The sequence below is a fragment of the Rattus norvegicus genome, chromosome 6, assembly GCF_021556685.1.
Source record: "Rattus norvegicus strain SHRSP/BbbUtx chromosome 6, alternate assembly SHRSP_T2T, whole genome shotgun sequence".
NCBI lineage: Eukaryota > Metazoa > Chordata > Mammalia > Rodentia > Muridae > Rattus > Rattus norvegicus.
In genome coordinates this window covers 52,609,117-52,629,238 of record NC_141539.1, presented here as the reverse complement: position 1 = coordinate 52,629,238, position 20,122 = coordinate 52,609,117, and the positions used below count along the sequence as shown (strand labels likewise).

The following is a 20,122-nucleotide window of genomic DNA, read 5'->3' as shown; positions in this document are numbered from 1 at the left end:
GGGCATCACAGGTGTTCATAGCTCAGCAATCACAGAAGAAATTGGGACATGAGAGGACAGCAAAAATGCATTGGTCTACATGCAGTTCCACAGCACATTTATGTCTCCTGTAAGAATATGCCCAAAGTTCTTCCACAGAGACGCTAAAAGAAGTTAGCAGCTGTGAGCAGACAAGGCTGGGGACTGTAAGACTGAGAAGTGAGAGACCTTCAAAGTAGTGGGATTGGTGTGTAGACAATATGGCTGCTTATCCAGAAGTGCTGACCCCTCTACTGACTGAAGTAGGGCTGAAAGAAAAGCACTCGGGGAATCTACAGTAGTGTGGGTACTGGGTAGATGGAGTGACCAGCAGATGTGAGTAAGGACAGGCCTATCATTTCTAGGATTGGGAGGGTTCATGCATTTTTGGAGAGATTGATTTCTTCTGTGCTATGTCTCAGAAAGATGGACTGAATCTCTGTAACTTCCATTCCATTGCTGAGCTAAGTCGTCCTACACAGACCTCTTACTGATGTGTTATGATGTGAATGAGTTCCTGATCTAACCAGGAAACAAGTTGAGTCCCACACTCTACATCCCTTTCTGTAGATTGCTCTTTGAGGCAGTAGTCTCCTCTTATTCATTTTTACAACCTAAGAGACAAGAAAGTTCCTGGCACTGTTGCAACCATGAAAACAGGTACGGAGACTGTGAGCACAGGCTTTTACCCCAGCACCTTCACAGAAGCTCTCCAAACCCAGTGTATGCCTTTAGTTAACGTGTGTGTGTGTGTGTGTGTGTGTGTGTGTGTGTGTTTGTGCATGCGCACACGTGCATGCATGCATGTTTTATTAGATCTCATATAGCCCAGTTTGGCCTCAAAGTCACTATATAGCTAAGGTTGGCCTGAACTGATCCTCCTGCCTCCATCTCTCAAACCCTAGGATTGCAGATGTCTACCAGCTTGCCCACCTTTAGATTATTTTTCTTAAACTTGAAATGGATTTCGATTAATATCTGAAATATAATGGCTTCTTGGAGTTGGTGACAGATGTTCAAACTGGATCTGCAACAACTTCCTTCATTCTTCCATTCAGGCAGGTTTATTTATACCCAGGCTACTCCCAAAGATTATCCTAGGCTCGTTACTAAATTAATGGAGTCTTTTGCACTTTGAGTGAGAATAGCAGGTGCCTCCCGTCCCTGAGATTGGTAGGTGTGCAGAGGGGTTGAGTACGTGCAGAGTTATAGAACTTCAGCACATGAGAGCTGACAGGTGCCCATAGTTATTCCCTTACCCACGCTTCTTCCATGGTCATGAATGATGTCCTATGACCTGGAAACACCTATGTTAGGGAGTCTCTATTCTATTATAATAAACACTATTCATGCAGTCATAAAGATTCTGTGGAACTTCAACCATCATCAGCACCCACCCAATTATCAGCAGCAAACAGAGTTGTTCAAGAATGAGACAACATCTTCTGGCCAGAATTTGAACAGCTTATTGTTTACCAAGCCAGATTAAAAAAAAAGGAGGTAATAAAATATAAATATTATTATTTGGGTTGAGAAAAGTAATTAAAGTCATGTTACATGTACAAATTGCAATGTATGAAACTCATCACTAGAAAGAGTGAAAAGTGTATATATCCAATTAAGAATCTTAGCCATGTGATTCACTACTCAATGGGATCCTTCGCAAAATCTTGTTTTGCAAAGAACCATTCTAAAATCCACATGGAATCCCAAAAAGCTCCAAGTAACCAATAAACATATACTTACACTAATATATATATATATATATATATACATATACATATATACATATATGTGTATATATAATATATATATTATATATATATAAAATGGAGAGATGCATTATGACCCTGCCCATACAAAGGCTTTAAGAACCCAAATAGTAGGGACAGGAAGAGGGATGGAGGCTGCTTGTGAGGAAAGGAAGAAGTGATACCTGGTGGGTATCAAGATGAGACGTTTAGATATGTATTACTCAGAAAATCGATGCCTAAGGCCATATGAGTATGTGAGTATTTTCAGGATCCCTGAGCTACGTGTCTAGACACAGCTAAGATGAACTTTTATGCTATGATGTATTTTATTACAGTTCATTTTCCTGACAGAAGCTCAGCGATAACCTGGAATTCTGTAAAGGGGGCAGCTTGTAGGATCTCATGGCGTTCAGAAAGATCCATCAACAACAAAGGATTGTGACATCCTTTCCTTGCAGTAAGGTCCTAAATACAAACACCCCTTCCTTAAACATGGAAGCCCTGAACAGAACTAAAAATGGAAGCAGATCCAACTTCTCAGGAGTTAGCACCAAGGAGGTGCTGCCTATCTAAGAGGAGTGGACAGTCCTATTAAGGGCAAGACACTTCCATTTAACTCCACAGTTGAGAGAACTCCCATGTCCTGGTCTAGCAGCAGGAAGCATGCCTCCAATTTTGCACTCTGCTCTGCCGTTGTTTAACAAATTAAAACCCTCCCTTCACAATCATACTTTATGCTTGTTCAAATGAACAACTTGTAAGGCAGATGTAGAGGCACAGAAAGGCTGGCAGATCAGTTACCTTTACGTGGCTCCTGGAATATCCATATGTCTGTGGGGCCAGCTGGAGTCTTTCTTTTGTTGGCAATGTGAGAGACACAAACACTGGACTGGACTCAGTAACTACATCTTCCCCTCTTCTACCAGATGTGGTCACTCTAGAGAAGAATAGAGAAGCAGGATAATGAGCTGATAGTCACGATAAAACAGTAATCCCACATGAGGGATGTGATTACTAGGACATAGTCACAGTGCTGCTGGCACGGTATCTGTAATGAGTAGTGAGGTATAACAGGCTAAGCACATAGGCATCCTGTGAGGGGACGATGACACTGCCCCCCATATCACAACAGATTTTGGATCAATCATTCTTTATAGAAAAATCCCTTTAGGAATCAAGTTAACTTAACATTGCAATGTGAAGAGAGTATAAAACTATCATGTATAAATAAAACCAGCTACAAGAGTTATGTGTAATTGGCTTCAAAAGCATTGAGATGGTGTGATAGATCGTAAGGCTAATTGGAGAAGCAGAGATTATATTTTATTTTCTTCACTTCAGAGGATAGTAAACCTGCCCGGGGTCACATCATCTAAAATATTTTGCAAGAGCTTGTTATTTGCTGCTTTAAAAGAAAGCCAAATAAATAAATAAATAAGTCCTGGTTTAATTTCTGATGCTGTGATAAAATACACTAACCAAATCAACTGAGGGGCAGAATTTCTTTGTGCTTACAGTCCTAGGTCACAAGGTTACTGTCCTGCCTTTCAAGCAGTCGGTCACATCACATCACAATAAACAGCACTGGGAAGAAAGCTCCCACTGCGAGCAGGCTGCTGCTTATGCTCAGCTAGATGTTCTGTTCACACTTACATAGTTCAGGTCCCAGCCCATGAAATGATGCCACATTAAGGGTGGGTCTTCCTATATCCATTAACAATTAAGACAGTACTCCACAGACATACCCACAGTTCAACCTAATCTAGACAATTCTTCATTAAGACTGTCTCCCGAGGTGACCCCAGGTTGAGGCAAGTTGACAGATAAAAATGAAGAGACACAGTAACCTCTTAAGTAATATTCTTCTATTACTTAAGAGTTTTCATTAAAGTGATCATATCTGTAAAACAGAATTTTGTGGAAGAAAATGAAAAGCATATTTGGAACCCCAAACTGACCCTTCATTTGCCAGGAAGGGCTTGTCATACATTTCCAGCTCTCTGTGGGGGCTGTGGTAGAGCACCTCAGACTGTTGCCTGCCATCCTCAGGTCACCCACAACTCAACCCTTTCATTGTCTCTGAGCACACAGGCTTAGAGGCACAACCTCAAGCGGGAGAGCCATGGAGAGGAGGAGGTCAGTGTGGAGGCCAGGATGAAGGCCCCATCTGCAATCCTTCCTTCATGTGCTCAGTTCTGCGATGTAGACGGAAAAGGCACTGAGCAATGACATGAGAGTCTCTTCCTTGGGGAAACATAAACCACTCCATTCTTCCTCCCAAGGCTCCAGTGACAAGCCGGCATGCTAGTCCACCAAAGTTTTCCCTGGGGAACTGTCCTAGTTTGCTTTCTATTGCTGATGAATACCATGAACAACAGCCACATGGAAGGAAAGGGTTTATGTCATTGTACACTTTACAGTCTATAATCAGGGGAAGCCAAGACAGGAACCCGGCATCGATAACTAAAAGAGAAGCCATGGAGGACTGATACTTACTCACTTACTCTCTCTGGCTCGACCACCTTGATTTCTCACACAAACCAGGACTACCTGCCTCAGGTGGCACCACCCATAGTGACCTGGGCCCCAATGCACCAATCAACAATCAGGGAAATGCCTCAGACTCAGTGTATGCCAATCTGATGAAGGTATTTTTCTCCATCGAGGGTTCCTTCCCAGACGACCCTAACTATGCAGAGTTGACATTAACTAACCTGCACAAGGGCCAATGAGTTTTATTGGGCTTACTCACAGACCACATAGAGTGTGGGTGACCCTCAAAGCAGCTACAGTGGAAGGTCTTCATCTACCTTTGATAATGGCTTCCCCATTGCCTGTCAGACGGCATCATCGCTTCAGATGATCTTCCCCAGAAAGTACCCCTGGAGGTGTGAGGCCATGTGGGTTTAGGGCAGAGTTGCATACAAATGGCTGGGAGGAGGGGCTGGAAGATTAAGTGAAGGCTGAATGACTCTCCCCAACCCTTCCTTCTAATGAGAGGTGTCAACAGTCAGCAAGACAGATGGTGAGAGCCTGCAAGTTGGCACAACTGATCTGATGAAAATGGAGGCTCATTTGCTTAGAGGACAGCATCCTGCAACAAATGCATTGTAGGCTACCTGCTGCCACCCTCTCCAGGGCTTTTGATGTGTGCATGTCGCCCCCCCCCGTGTGTGTGTGTGTGTGTGTGTGTGTGTGTGTGTATCTGTGTATTAGGATGCACATACCTACATACCATGCTTTGATTAGTATCTATCACTGTGGAAATTCACAAGAAAGTTGACAGGATCATATAAAACCCCACCTTTGCCCAGTTCCTTAGTATTAGTGATGAGTGTGTGAAGAGTGTCTGGTTTCCCCATATGTTGTGTGCTCACTTCTGATGGATCCTGGGATGAGCTCTAAGTGGAGTGTTTAGCAGGAAGCAGAAACAAGCAACATAGCAGACTGTCCCCACTATTTCCCTTGCTCTGTTCCTCAATTCCCAAGAGAACCTGGGCACAGAAGAGACTCAGATGCACTTAGAAGGGATGCCACAGGAATTTCGTTTGCCCTTTCCTCTGCATCCCTTGAAGTTTGCAAAAGCAACAGGGTATCATCTACCCAGAGTAGCACTGGGTCATCTTCTCCTTCCTTAGACTATGAAGTTCTATATGTATATGTGTGTGTCTCTATATGTGCCACAGTTTGGATGCTCAAAATTTTCATGTGTGTGTGTGTGTGTGTGTGTGTGTGTGTTTGTATGTGTTTGTGTGTGTGTTTGTGTGTATGTGTGTGTATGCACACGCACTCGTGTGCACATGTGTGTTGTTCAGTTTTACTCTGTTCAGTGTGTCCCTATTAGAAGATGCTATAGACTTTAGAAGCTGTGTCCTGGTAAAACATCCATAGATCATGGTGACCTTGAAGGGAGCTAAGATACCCTGACTCCTTTTGACAGAGCTCGCTCTGCCTCCTGCTCTTCTTCATTTCATCTGGCACCCACCGAAGCCTTGAAGCAGTCATCTGCCTGGGCTTGAAGTGAACTTAGATCTGAGAGTCGAAAATCACCCTTTCCCTTTTAAGTTATTGGTTCTGAGGATTTTGTTACAGAGGTGGAAAGATGACAGACTCTGGCTAACACTGTGTACAGTTTTAAAGCTCTATGTCATGTGTAGGAGGAGCATCCACTGTCACTGTCAGCATGTTGAACACCAGTCACTCAAGGACACCGGGCTACATTTCTATAGCAAGCCCTCCTCTCAGCTTCTGTCACCTCTGCCTCAGGCCCCTAGTATGATACCCATATTTTTGTATTTTGTTGTGCCAAGGATGTTTAGATGAGGTCTTACACTGCAGGACCTTAGAACTAGCTTTTCTTAATTAACATCTTCCTTTGGAGATTCCCCAGGTTGCTTTGTTCATTGACTGTTCTTCACCATGGTTGAGCAGCATCCGATGACCTATTGTCCCATGGTTAGTCTTTCATCCTCTGAGGGACATCTGGGTAATTTTCTTGTGGAGTTCTCCAAAACAAAGCTGCGGCAAATGTTTTCGTGTAAGTTTGTGAGTGAATATGTTTTCATTTCTCTGGGAATACTCCCGGTCAATAACTAAGAGGTTGTAATGGACTTCAAGGTCCCATAAGTCTGATTTTCTAAGGGCTATTAGAAGGTTTTCCACGGAGGCTGTGATGAGTGCATCTTCCTGGCCCTACCAAGTGTGGTATGTTGGCTCTTTATCTTGTCAGTCGTTCTGGTGGTATGCAGTGCCTCTTTGGGTTAAGCCCACCCTTCCCCTACAGATTCTGGGACCGACCATTGCATGGTCTGTCATCTTAAGTGACATATAGGTCCCTGTCTTTGTCCATTTTCTTACCAAGGTTTTTTAACTGTTGCATTGCAAAAGCTGGCTGTGTGTTACATACTTGGTTAAGTACCAAGATTTTTATAGAGTGTGCCAGGCCTTTGTTTTTCCTTTCCATGTCTTATCAGGGCTCTTTGTTGAGGAAAAGTTGTATTTTTGATGAATTCTAATTTATCAACTGAGTTTCGGCGACTGTGGTTCTGCATTTTACCTTGATCTGTATCATGTTAGTACCTGCTGCCCAACTTACTTTTAATTACAACAGCCCAGCACAATGCTTGACTCCCAGGAGGCACTCAGCCCACTCCTTTCTGGTTTGTTAGGGAAAGTGAAGACCTTAGGGTGGGGAGATAGCCCAGTCAGTAAAAACACTTGCTTTACAAGTGAAAAGACCTGAATCTGACCCCAGACTCCATATCATAAAGCTGCACATCCTGACTCATGCCTGCAATCCCAGTGCTCAGGAAGAAGAAACAGGAAGATTTCATCAGCTTGGAGTTCAGTCAATCTAGACAAGCCACATAGTTCCAGGCTGTCTCAACACACAAACTGGATGGCATCCTGGAGAATGACCTCTGGCCTTCACATGCACACATGTACATAGGCAAACATGCACACAATCCCCTATATACTTAGGGATATAGGGGATATCCTATATATACACACACGTATACATATACACAACTTCTATTCATAACACTAACAATAATAATAGTACTTTGCTTTTCCCAAAATGATTTCAAATATCTTGTTAGTGTGTGGTCTCACTGTCCTCTGTGGGTGGGTAGGTCAGAACATTCTTTTTCTTTTCAAAAAAAGCCTACAGACTTAAGGCCAAGAGATCAAGAGAGTGGGGAATTTGCATTCACTGCTCTTTATGGATGCCTAGGGGACCTTCAGCATGAAGGCAACCAAGAAAGGGTCAAAGTGCTGATTTAGAGAAGGAACAAAGCCACAGAACTCATGCTGAAATCACAGCAAATATAGTCATGGTTTATATGTGCTCGGGGACAGTGGGGCCATGCTGAGTGTTTTAAGGAGAATGCTAGGTAGCTCAGAGAGGATGCTGGAAACCACAGAAGGATGGAATCACCCTGTCTTGTGATTGCAGTCATCTTTCTCTCCTTCAGAAGGTGTGCAAACTCTTGAAGGATTTATCAGACTTTGCTACCCTGAGTCAAGACTGTTGCTCAGCAGACAGGGGACTGTTATGTCCCTGGCATCCCTGATACTCATCCTGAGCAAAGGCATCAAAGTGGATGCCATGGAGAAATGCTGTCATCTAGGCACTCCATGACTGCTGTCACCTTGCACTCTCAGCAGCTGTGATTACCCTAATGAGACCTGTGTAGGACTGAGCCCACCAATGGACAGGTAGCTAGCATTTAATGCTTGCTGGGAGGGGTAGAGGAGATTTCTTGAGAAATTTGGGTCTACACACTGGATTTTTGAGGTGACTTGCTCACTGTTACAAACTCCTTCATACCACATATGATAAAGCAGTAACTCTAAGGAAAAAAAAACTAGTTTTAGGTCAGTGAATTATTAATGGTTAAGATTATTTAAAACTTAATTTTTATTAATAGTCATGATATAAATAATTACTATTACTATCTCTTCTTAACAAAAGTGGGTACTGTTTAATTTACTTGAAATTAGCTATGTAGTCAATAGAATTATTTGTCGCAACATAGAAAAGTATTGATTACTATGTATTTTGTTCTTTAGGCTTGTTCTATACTGAGGTGTACAAACTTGGTAATCTATCTTGTACTGAAAATAGACAACGTGTCTAAAAAGTTTGCTTCGGGGGCTGAAGAAAGGCAGATTTGTTTATTTCCTTCTTCCTTCTGTTTTTTCTTCCCTTCTTCCGCCTCCTAGTCCTTTCTTGTGCCACTGTTAAATCTTTTTTCCAAAGGATGGGTAGTGGAGAACATTCTTCTCCAGGCTGACATTTGCGAGTCCTTTGCCAGAGATAATGTAGCTGTTTGTTTTTTCCTTGGTCTTTGAGCTTGCTGTACAACAAACAGGTGGTCTGCAATGTGTATTTCACCCCATTGTTCTCTTCCATATTAAAACAACCAAAGGGACTGTAGAGGTGGTTCAGTAGGTGCTTGCTATGCAAGTGAGGACCAGTGATTGATGCCCCAAAAATCCATGTTAAAAATGCTGCAAAGATGCTATGGGAAGCAGAGGCAGGGTGATCTCTGAGGTTTGCTTCATATCCAGACTAGGAAAATCTGCCCTTCCAGGTCTGGAGAAACCCTGACACAGAAAAGCCAGGATAGATGGTCTCTGAGGTCGTTCTCTAGCTTCCACATGCATGCACAACAGGCAAGTGAATGTGCACCTGCATATGCATGAGCGTGGGTGCTCACATGCACACACACCGTATCTGTTAGCAGCCACACTGAGCATATGGCTGAAACTCAGAGAGATGGGGCAGATAATTCTGGGTTAAATTGGCTCCTGGCTATTTGCACGTTTGGCAGTGGGCTTTATAAATCTGTGGCTTAAACAGTAGCAGGATATGTGTTATGTGATAAGGAAACATCAGAACTGTAGACTGACTATGGAGTTCCCTGGCTGAGGGACAGCCCACCGAGTGGCTGCTGCATGAGCATTGTGGGGTAGTCTCCATGGCAAGTCACAGCTACAAGCAAGCCACAGCTCCAGTAGAAGACCAAGTTACTGCCGTTTGAGTGGGAGACATATCTAGGCTATTCAGTTTTAAGTGTCGTTGAAACAGCTATTTTAGCACCTTTGTTAACATGGCAACAGTCAGGAAACCACCTCTTGCAACAACCCAAGCCAGGAACTCATCGCTCCTGCTGGCGCGCTCTGCTCCTGAGGAGCCAGCATGTATCAGCTGCCAAACACGATTATTCACAGATGGATGAGCCTGGAGGGAGGCTGCAGTCCTCCACAGACTCTCACCCGAGAGAGAAAGCATGAGCCGCAGTCTTTTTCTTCCTTCTGCTCACCTGATGATGGACGTACCCTGTCTGGGACCCAGGACACACTCCTATGAGTCCCAGAACTTGAAAGAGTCTAGCACCAGCTGTACCAGTTGTGACTTCTATTAGCCCATTGCAGTGAATGACAGAACACACAGATTTTAGACAATGTAATATGTATTCTCATTGTTTTCATGTTCCAGAGGGAAAGATTTTCAAGTGTGCTATCCATTCCTCTTGGATTCTTATCTCCAAATTCCTGAACAAATGGATACAGCTCTATGGATGTCTAAGGATGGAGGACCTTAGTTTCCACTAGGGAGGGTGGAGAGCATTTACCAGCATGCACCCTCTGAGTATACCTATCAACATGCCTTACACAGCCCTATTGGACAGCATGCAGATGGTAGGGAATACTCCAGAGCCCTAGTAGAGAGGACACTCCTGGATGATGAGTCATGCTTGCATTAAACCATGCTTCCTCCCACAGTCAGTAACTTCTCTACCTTACTGTGTCCTCAGAGTGAATTCGCCCATGAACTCTCAGAATTAAGCTACCACCTTGTGTAATAAGCAGACACCTCAAGAGTCCTTTCTGTTCCTTGATCCTTGGCCAGTGCAATCCTGGAGACATGTTTAGACATCACCAGGATCTCTGTCCTGGGTCGAATAGTCTGTGACTGTTACCTCTGAGTCTGCTTCTGTCTGTTTTATTTCCTTTTCTGCGGGAAATAAGCCCATGGCTTCCTAAGAAAAGGATCTTAGAGGGTAATGTCTTCAAATTATTTCTAAATATTAAAATAGTTTGTCTTGCCACCTAAATACATTAGGAATGTAAGCCACAAAGTCAAAATTAGCAAAAACAAAAACAAAAACAAAAAAACAAAAAACAAAAACAAAACCCACAAATAACAAAACAAACAAACAAAAAACCTCAGCTATCTGAAGATCAAGATCAATTTGGAGCTTCCCTTACACTCCATGTCCAGGACTATTAGAGTCTTCCTGCTTCCAGTGTTTTTGGATTCTTCCCCAAACAGAAAGGGGAGCTATTCTATGGTCCTTTATCACTAGGTACAGCCTGTGACTGTGCAAGAACAAGTGCTCTTAAACTCTGAGCCCAGAAACTTGAGGTTTCTACTTAAGACAGGGATATTTACAAGTCTACTTGGCTCTCATCCTTCTACCAATTCTCCCAGTTTAAGTCCAACTTCATTCTTCTACTGTAGAGCTGTGGGCTATGCTTTTGTAGGATACAAGTTCAATATTTCAAATACTTCATGATCTAAAGCAACTTATTTTATTTTATAGTTTACTGTCTATCAGTCAGGAAAGTTAGGGCAGGAATCTGGAGATAGGAGTTAATACAGAGACCATGGGGGAGTGCTACTTCTTGGCTTGCTCGACCTGCTTTCTTTTACACCACAGGGCACCCTTTCCAGGGATGTTACCATTAACAATTGGCTGGGCCTTCTTATATCAATCACTAATTAAGAAAAAAAATGCCCTACAGAGTTGCTGATAGGCAAAATTATAAAGTCATTTTTCTCAATTGAGAGTCCTTGTTCCCAAATGACTCTAGCTTGTCATTTTATGTCAAGTTGACATAAAAATATCCAGGACAATTAATTCCTTGTCAGCATTACCCACTGATATGACACTATTAAACAATAACCTTTTCTTTTTTGTTTGCTCCCAAGATTTCATATTAATATCAGAATATGAACACAGTATAACTTTAAAAGCCCCACAGACTTTGAAATTGTAAAAGCTTTAAAAGTTTAGTCTTTTTTTTAAAACATCCAGACTCTCCATCAGAGTTCAAAGTCTCTCTAAAATATCCAATCTCTCTAAAGTTCCAAAGTCTCTGAACTGTTGGAGGTCTACAAATTAAAAAACAAGTTAAATACTTTCTTACTTCAAGAAGGAAGAATCAGGAAGCAGACACAATCAAGTAAAACTCAATGCAAAACCCAGATTCAACAGTGTAAATAGTTCACTGTTTTACATCTGGGACCCACTTACACACTTCCAGGCTTCAGAGGACCTTGTCACTGACACTTCTTGGGCTTTGCCATGAAGCTTGTCTCAAAGGCTTAGGCCAACTGCACATTTGATGCTTTATGGTCCTAACATGCTACTAGCATTTCCAAAATGCTAGCTCTCCACAGTAACTTCACTCTCACTAGTAGCCTCTCGTGGGCTCCACTCGGATTTTGTGCCTGCCACATGGTGCCATGCCTCTACTTCTCAAAATGACCCCTCCAGTACTGGGGCTTCTATTTCAACTGAGGCTTCACCATCACCATGGTCTCTATTTAGGCACATAGTGCCAAGACTTAGCTGCTCTCCCTGACTCCTTCATCCCTTCATACCCTGTACCGCTAGGTTACTTACATATTACCAAGCTCAGCTGTTACCAGGAGGTATAACCTTGGCCTCCTCTGTACCACAGCTTCTGTGCACTGACTCTGAGGAAATACTTTTCCGAAGATTTTGCCTCAGTGATGTTAGTCTCTTTTTAATCACAGCTGATTCTCCAACCCCAGGTAACCAATATTAATTGTCTTATCAAATGGAAGGTTTTTCTTTAGTGGTTCTTAATTCAGAATATCAGACAACCCCATTATAACTTTTAAGGAGCCTCCGATTTTATCTCTGAATTTGATAAGCCAAGGTCTCATCATCTACACTGCTCTTAGAATTATCTTCTAAGTTCCCACAAAATGTCATTAAACTCTGAACACTCAATGGCTTTTCTAGCCCAAAGTTCAAATGCTACCCAAATCCTTCAAAAACACATGGGTGAGTTTGTCATAGAAATATCCCACCTCTGGTACCAATTTTGCCCTTAGGTAGAATTTTTATTGCTATGGTAAAACATCATAACCAAAAGCAACCTGGGGAGGATTGAGGTTATTTGATCTCACTGCTTATCCACAGTCATCCAAGACAATCAGGGCAGGAACTTAAAGCAGGAACATGGAGCAGACCTGAAGCAGAGGCTATAGAAAAAAGCTGCTTACTGGCTTGCTCTGCATGACTTGTTCATATGCTCTCTTCCATACCCCAGGGCCTGCCCAGAGATTATACCACCCACAATTGTCCAGGCCGTCCCAAAACAATCACTAGTTAAGGGAACACAGGATCCTTCTTTCCAATTGACTCTAGCATGTGTCCAGTTGACACAAAACTAACCATGACATCAGGTATTGGGCAGTTCCTGACATAACTCTCCCAAACCTAAAACACATTAAAACAGCCAAACATCAGTTATACTAATTTATTAATGTGGAGATAAATTAAGAAAAAAAACAAGTAATGAAGCTTATTGGAGATAAAGCTGAAGGGACAGGGACAGAGTGTGCACAGGTTTCATCTCTTAAGTGTCTATTTAGGTGTCTTACAAACCTCACTCAGCGTCTAAATACCCAGGTACAAAAAAAAGTCTCTGATTTGTACCCTTAATATATTATTTTGAAGGCCAAAAAATTATAAAATTTGCATTAGGGGGGGTGAGTCGATTTTTATAGAATGTAAGAATGGTCAAAAATTTTACTAGTAGCGTTAACAAAAACACCAGTTGGAAGAGGAGACATTAAACAAGAGAGAGATTATTCTGAGAGCTTTCTGATTTATGCCATGACAATAGAAATGCGAACATCTGTCCAAACTTCGCAAACTCTAGTTATGTAAAATTTGATATGTATTTTAAAAGGTCTGGAAAGAAAAATAGTTCTGTTACTGTAAAATGCATATGGCTGAAATCTAGATCTGTGACTTTAAAATGCATACAACTATGGAGTGTAGCTCAGTGGTAGCATGCTGTACCAGCACAGTGATTCCCTGGTTCAATATCCAATGCCAACCATACCACAAGTGCATTCAGTGACATGAGCTCCCAGTTTATAGAACTGCTGCAAAGACCTTTGCAAGTAGATTTTTCCTCACCGATCCACTGAGTCGGTGATATTGCCACAAGGTTTGCATGTTTTATGATGAGCTGGGTTCTAGGGATCAGAAGTGGAGGAAGTTGCTACTGATGACTGATTACTGCTATAAACCACAGGGCAGCACTCCAGGGAGCAGTGGCTTAGCATGTGGCAACTTGGTGTGGCTACTCATCTTGCATTGGAGGCAGAAAGTAGAGAACCCTAGCTGAGGGGGCTTTCTCTCTCAAACCTACTCTATACAGTGGTGCATTTCCCAGACTGACTCTACATTCAAAGATGTCCACAACCTTCCCAAGTGTTGCAAACACCAGATATGTGAGGCTGTGGGGACACTTTGCTTCCAAAAGAAGCACTTATCAAGATCTACAACATGAGGAAGTGGCAAGTCACAAAGTAGGACATTTTAGTGTTTCACTTTGACTTCCAGGTGATACCCGTGGTGGGTTGGTGGATATGTGGGTTTCAATACAGGGCTGGAAAATCATATTCCTTACTCAAAACTTGCCAGGCATCCCTTGGGAAGTAGAGTAGATATGCAAATGGTACAGTATTTCATTCAGCATTGAGTTGGCTCTCATGCGAGGCCTTGATTTTAGCCCCTTTTATGTATCTTTGATGGGTTCTGCTTCGTATAACTCCTTAGACTCCTTCAAGGTTATATTGTCTTAAAACCTAATTGATTTCACTCACCAAAAGTAATGGTATTATTTCTTAGGCCTTGTTTACCCCTCTGTGCTGGCAGTTCTTTGGTGTGCACCAATCACTTCAATGGAGTCTGTCTCTCTGAATCTAGGTGGCTAAGGTTGTTCAGAATGGCCCACAGGTATGCCCAAATACTCCATGTTCAAGCCTGCAATAATTAATTCACTAACATTTGAGTTCTGAAGCAACACAGTGTTTCACCCTTTTGTGTGTCAGTCACTCTGCTGAATATGTCCTGATGGTCTAACTCCTCTTGATAACAGAAAACACCACAAGCATGCTGCCTGTGTGGTACATACATATTGAACACTTAACCTGTGCACACAGTCCCAGCACACTTAGCCACCCAGGAGCTACCTGTTTCTTGGCGTGAGACTCTTTACTTGACGCTGCAGAACTGAGGGGAGTTCATACAATGGGAAGCAGGTACTGAGATGTTGTGCACCAGGGAGAAGGTGAATGACTACGGTTCAATATCTTAGGGAGGCTACACACTAAGCCATGGGGTTCGAATTGCAGCAGGCAGGAGAGGCAAGATTTCACTAAGTAGAATCATCACACAAGTGACGATATAAGCCTCAAAGGCAGCTAGGACCAGGTCATGAATTACAACCCAAAGCTATAAAAACCTGAGAACTAAATAACTTATGGATTCACAGGACAATAAAAACAGTGAAGTAAGGAGCTACATCAGGACTGTGCTTATTGCACAGCCTTAGAGTGAAATGAGAACTGTCAACCCAAAGAAACCACGGCATGCTGGGTTTGCTGATACACTGAGGACCATGAACTTTAACTTTGGTGCTCCAGGCTCCCATTATCCCAGCAGAATGACTATAGCCAAGGCTGCTCAGCTGAAAGGAACAGAGAGATGTGATGTGTTTGGCTTGCTTCAGCGTTTCTGGGAATCTGCGGTCCCATGGCAAATCCCTGGTCTCTAAACAGAGTACTGGGGGACCTATCTTTAGGGTGCTACAAATAACAGTGAATGCAGCCAACTGCTCTCTGCCCAAGGCTGTGGTTTCTGTAGGATGAACAGAAGTCTCCCTAGGAGCTTAGGGGAAGCCTGGAAGTCCTAGGAAACCTTAGAGAACCTATACCCAAGGGGTTTAAGAGGCTGTGAGTTAGTGCAGGAAAGGCAAAGAAAAGGGAAGAAACTAACCATGGAATGACCTTGGGGCTCACTAATCAAGACTGAAAGTTAAGAGGCTCCCTTTCTTCTTAAATAGATGCCCCTGGCAAAGAGCTGAAGATACTCACTATATTTAAGAAGCTATTTCCATGGTTCTTAGAACACCCGTAGATTGTAGTGAGACAGAAACCTATCTTTGAAAACAGAACAATTCGTAAGTCCCAGGAACTTACAAAACAAAGTTACAGAGAACTCAGTATTCATCAGACCATCAGTCAAGTAGTTAGCAGCAAGGAAAACAAAGCCAACCTACCAACCAACCAACCAACCAACCAACAAACACATTGCAACCAACAACCAATGAAAGCAAGTCTCAGGGGAGAATCTGCACCAGAGTTGTCATAAAATATTTTAAAAATCAGCAGAGACAAAAAAGAAAAGTATGGTGATGGTGACCCAAGAAGGAAAACAGAGCCAGCAACAAACCTTCCTATGAAGGCTCAGAGTAGGGATTTAGTGTTGAGAATGAGTTCCAGGCGGCAAAGAAAAATACCACTATTCTAATTAAAGCATCTAAACAAGGCAAGACTTTACACTTGACCAAGAGGTGTCTGTTCACCAAAGGGTTGTAAGAGGTACACAGAGGCAGGAAGTAGGTGGTAAAAGTGTCTTTTCTCATTGACTGGGGTCTGACCTCAGGCTTTCCCTATTGGTTAGTTATTCAAGAATGTAGCAAGGCCTTTGTGCAAATGAAGTTTTTACTGGTGTGTGTGTGTGTGTGTGTGTGTGTGTGTGTGTGTTTTAAAAACGTTTGCATAAACGTTTGCATAAACTTTTTACAATGTAAGGGAGACTAAAAAATTTTAATTCCTTCTCATAAATACAAGTTTTGTAGTATTTGATTGAACTGATTAATATACAATATTTCTTATAGTAGATGATACATTTATGTTGCATATAATATGCTCTAAGAAATCAAAGGTTTGAGTAAAAAAAGTCAAGGGAATGTTAAAAATGTCAATTTACCAAGTAATGAGGTCATTATAGAAACAAATTACATAGCCATATGAAAAGCCCAAGTATGGTTTCTGGAGTTAAGAAGTGACAGTGAAATGAAACATTCCTTAGTGGGGCTTAGGAGAAGACTGCATAGTCTGAGGAGCAGAAAGAAAGAAAAAGAAAGGAATGAAGGGATGGAGGAAGAGAGGGAAAGGGAAGGAAATGATCCTTGGAAATGAGTCTAGAGAGCTTCACTAGGTCTATCATTAGGTGTTCAGTGAGAATCAAGATAGGGAGAGAAAAGAAAGGGTCAGAAAAAAATACCAGAAAAAAAATAGTAGCTGAATGGAAAGAACCCAGATGCCCTTCAACAGAGGAATGGATACAGAAAATATGGTACATCTACACAATGGAATATTACTCAGCTATCAAAAACAACGGCTTTATGAAATTCGTAGGCAAATGGTTGGAACTGGAAAATATCATCCTGAGTGAGCTAACCCAAACACAGAAAGACATACATGGTATGCACTCACTGATAAGTGGCTATTAGCCCAAATGCTTGAATTACCCTAGATGCCTAGAACAAATGAAACTCGAGACAGATGATCAAAATGTGAATGCTTCACTCCTTCTCTAAAAGGGGAACAAGAATACCCTTGGCAGGGAAGAGAGAGGCAAAGATTAAAACAGAGACTGAAGGAACTCCCATTCAGAGCCTGCCCCACATGTGGCCCATACATATACAGCCACCCAATTAGACAAGATGGATGAAGCAAAGAAGTGCAGGTCGACAGGAGCCGGATGTAGATCTCTCCTGAGAGACACAGCCAGAATACAGCAAATACAGAGGCGAATGCCAGCAGCAAACCACTAAACTGAGAATAGGACCCCCGTTGAAGGAATCAGAGAAAGAACTGGAAGATCTTGAAGGGGCTCGAGACCCCATATGTACAACAATGCCAAGCATCCAGAGCTTCCAGGGACTAAGCCACTACCTAAAGACTATGCATGGACTGATCCTGGACTCTGACCTCATAGGTAGCAATGAATATCCTAGTAAGAGCACCAGTGGAAGGGGAAGCCCTGGGTTCTGCTAAGACTGAACCCCCAATGAACTAGACTGTTGGGGGGAGGGCGGCAATGGGGGGATGGTTGGGAGGGGAACACCCATAAGGAAGGGGAGCGGGGAGGGGGATGTTTACCCGGAAACCAAAGAATTATTATTACGTATTAAATAAATTTAAAAAAAATTTAAAAAAATTAAAAAAAAGAATAAGAGCAGAAAAAGTCATAGTCTAAAAATAAACTCTCAAAATATGAAAAAAAAAGAAAAAAAGAAAAAAATAGTAGCTGAAACTTTCTTAATTGAGTTTTATGCTGAAGAATGTTAACAGAGCAAAATCAGAATATACACAAGTGCCCTATGCCCAGACACATAAGGGCCAACATGATAGTAGCAGATAAAGAAAACTACAGGTGGAAACAGCTGACTAAATGGCAGATCATGTGATCACAGCTGACGCTATGGAGACCATGTGGGAAAGGTCTTTGGGGTCAGTCTCAAGTTCTCCATCTAGCCAAACTCTTCTTAAAAATGAACACTATGACTAGGGGTTTGATTAGGACTTCTTGAAATTTAATCTTCATGGATCTTTTTTGCATGTGTCTTTCCGTATATAGGTATGTAATGGGTATAGAAAATAAATCATTAATGATGATATATCATAAATACATATATTGCAAAATAATTCTTTGGAACACATGTAATGCTACCCTCTATTAAAAATTAAGGCAATTTTGCATACTAGTAAGATAGATGAATTCACTTATTTTTACCTAAGGAATTAAATCCTAAATGAAAATTTGGTACCACAAAAGATGGGGCATCTTCAGGATTTTAGAGTTCATGGATATTTTGATTTATAATTAATGTTGAGAATACCATTTCACATGAATATGTAGTAGAAAATGGTAGACATATTTTAGGACCATTGCAGAACTTGTTGGAAATTCTGTCCTAATCCAAAGCCAAAATTCATTTAGCAGATTTTGATGAAACACAAGTCAGAAAACTGTAAAAAAGAAACAAAAAAATCTACCATTCCAATACAATATAATCCAACATTATCTTAATCTGCTACTCACAGGCTGAGAAATGACAGAAAAACATCAAAAGTCTTTGTTTTCTGTAATTAAGTCATTGTTTCTGTAAGAGCAGAAAACTTTGTATGCTCAATAAAAACACCACTGCTCCTCCTACACAGTGATCTCAAACCTGAGCCAGGTGTTCTAGGCAGCATCTGTTGGCATTGTGTGTCATGATGTTGTACACAGTGCAGTGAGCCCACGTTGTGTGTGTTGTGTGTTCAAAAGCAAGGCTGTAGTGAACTCAGGTGACAAAATATGGACCGGAATTGACACAGCCATGGTCATTATGAATTCTGAAACCTTTTACAGTTACCAGTTCCTTTGTGACTCTGTGTTTAGCCATTTGACCTCTTGTAGAGTTGAGACAATAGTTTAAGAAGATCACTGGCAGAGCCACTACCCAGCATACAAGAATGGCAGAGCAGTCACATAGCATCCAGGAGTAGCAGAGCAATTGCTTCGCACGCACTGGGTCCTGGATTTGATCCCTTGTATGTTTCACAAGGAAACAATAGTCTACGTTGAAAAAGAACTAAAAAGATCCCCTAGAAAGATCAACACAACAGACAAGGCAATGAGGGATAGAGTTATTAAGAAAGACAGTGCTCAGGAAAAAAAACCCTATGATTTAAAGCTTAAATATTAACCTCAGCAATAATTGTAATAAATTTAAGTAAATTAAATAGTACAACCAATAGAGATTGGAAAAACAGATTTCAAATAGGATCCTTCTAATGTTAGCTAAAAAATATACTTTGAGTAGAAAGATGAAAATAATCTGAAGGCTAGAGCCTGGAAATGTCATGGTTTGCAAGCAGTGACCAACAAGAAGAGTCTTTGCTAGATGATACAAGAGGAAATATTTTATTATAAGAGAAAAAAAGACATTTGAAATTGTAAGTGATGGAGTAAGTCAGGAATGTCCAACAATCACAAAGGCTGTCAAACAAGAAGCAAGCAGAATATGTAAAGGGAAACCAGACACAAGGGTAAGAAGCCCCAGAAACAAGGCTGGATTCATTACCTACCCTTCACAATAGACAAAGTTAGAAGCTGGCTTACAAAGCCATAAACTACGCTGCAACACAACTAGGCACAATGGAAAACAAGCCTTCTGAGTAATGGGAAAACCCACATTCTCCACAACAGCCAATCAGGAATCCGCTGGATAGACAACACATCAGACCTTCACAAGCTTCCCAGCGTTAGAATCACACAGTGCATGCTCTTTTATGGAGGGGAAATTAAAAAGAAACCAGGAACAAAGAGAAAGAAAGAAAAGTCAACTGCTTCCCCTCTCAAATAAATGAGTTAAGGCCAATAACAATTTTCTAAGAGTGTTGACTGTAAAGAAAATAACACACAGAGGGGAGGAGGGAGAGAGGGAGGGGGGGGAGAGAGAGAGAGAGAGAGAGAGAGAGAGAGAGAGAGAGAGAGAGGGAGGGAGGGAGGGAGGGAGGGAGGGAGGGAGAGAGAGAGACAGAGAGAGAGAGAGAGAGAGAGAGAGAGAGAGAGAGAGAGAGAGAGATGAACCCAACCATAGGGAAAAGCACCTTGGAATTTTAAAACAGTCTTATCTTTTCTCTTAATAGTGACAAAACCTGGGAGAAA

General features: G+C 41.8%; 1 protein-coding gene and 1 long non-coding RNA gene across 54 annotated transcripts in view; one reads left to right on the top strand and one right to left on the bottom strand.

The window, feature by feature from the left end:
• Myt1l (myelin transcription factor 1-like) overlaps nt 1-20,122 on the bottom strand; it is a 406,515-nt gene that overhangs the window by 186,333 nt on the left and 200,060 nt on the right. For all 46 annotated transcript variants that reach the window (XM_087552088.1, XM_087552095.1, XM_087552097.1 and 43 more), the window contains 1 exon segment: nt 2,574-2,709. The gene's annotated coding sequence lies outside the window, so the exon portion shown is untranslated.
• LOC134479354 (uncharacterized) overlaps nt 1-20,122 on the top strand; it is a 157,276-nt gene that overhangs the window by 105,204 nt on the left and 31,950 nt on the right. The gene's annotated exons all lie outside the window — the stretch shown is intronic.